General features: G+C 41.3%; 1 non-coding gene across 1 annotated transcript; it reads right to left on the bottom strand.

Annotated features, from left to right (window-relative positions):
• Window positions 1-558: 558 nt before the first annotated feature.
• LOC131179641 (small nucleolar RNA R71) lies at window positions 559-665 on the bottom strand. Its single transcript, XR_009148530.1, has one exon. It is a non-coding gene; the product is annotated as a small nucleolar RNA R71 (small nucleolar RNA).
• Between the last annotated feature and the right edge of the window lie 296 nt (window positions 666-961).

Below are 961 nucleotides of genomic sequence, written 5' to 3'. Positions count from 1 at the left end.
TGGTTGTATTTCTCTTCTTTTCTTTTAGGTGCCCAATCTGGTATATGACCAGAACAAGGCCAGAAGAAGAAATTTTGGATTATGATCTGGAGATAGGCAGAACTCTGAGAACCATTAGGAGGGAAAAGGAAACATCAAGAGCATGGTCAAGGAGATCCTGAAATTCCAACCATGGCCGATAATAATGACAGACCAAGACTCTTGAGAGATTATGGAGCTCCGTCTGTCCAAGGATTTCAGCCTAGTGTCACTAGACCCATAGTGGAAGCCAAAAACTTTGAATTAAAACCAGCATGGCTCCAAATGATTCAACAAACCCAGTTTGCAGGTTCACCAACAGAAGACCCACATTATCACCTCCAGTGCTTTCTTGCCCTTTGTGACACATTGAAGATGAATGCAATGTCTGATCAAGCAATAAGACTCAGAGCATTCCCATTCTCCCTTCGGGACAGAGCAAGGAAGTAGTTACTTTCTCAACTGGCTAGAACGTTCACCACTTGGGAAAACCTCTCTCAAGCTTTTTTAGCAAGATATTTTCCAACTGTAAAGACTGCAAAACTAAGGCTTGAGCTCAACAGCTTCAGACAAAAGGAAGGAGAATCACTCTATGATGCATGGTAAAGATATAAAGACCTACAGAGGTAATGTCCACACCATGGCATAGAAGATTGACTATTAGTGCAAAATTTCTATAATGGATTACTACCCTCTACAAGGAGCACAGTTGATTCAGCTGCAGAGGGTGATCTAATGGAGAAAATAGTGACACAAGCACTTGAACTTCTAGAAAGGGTTGCATACCATAATTATGAGTGGTCAAATGAAAAAGGAAATGCAAGGAGAACTACAGGGGTCCTTGAAGTAGACGCCCTAAGCATGATAAATGCTCTTTGATCAACTCACAAAGAAACTCGAAAGAATGCAAGCCAACACAGTTGGTACAAACAGTCAATATGAG

Source organism: Hevea brasiliensis, chromosome 4 (genome assembly GCF_030052815.1).
Source record: "Hevea brasiliensis isolate MT/VB/25A 57/8 chromosome 4, ASM3005281v1, whole genome shotgun sequence".
Classification (NCBI taxonomy): Eukaryota; Viridiplantae; Streptophyta; class Magnoliopsida; order Malpighiales; family Euphorbiaceae; genus Hevea; species Hevea brasiliensis.
This window is presented reverse-complemented; position numbering and strand designations above follow the sequence as displayed.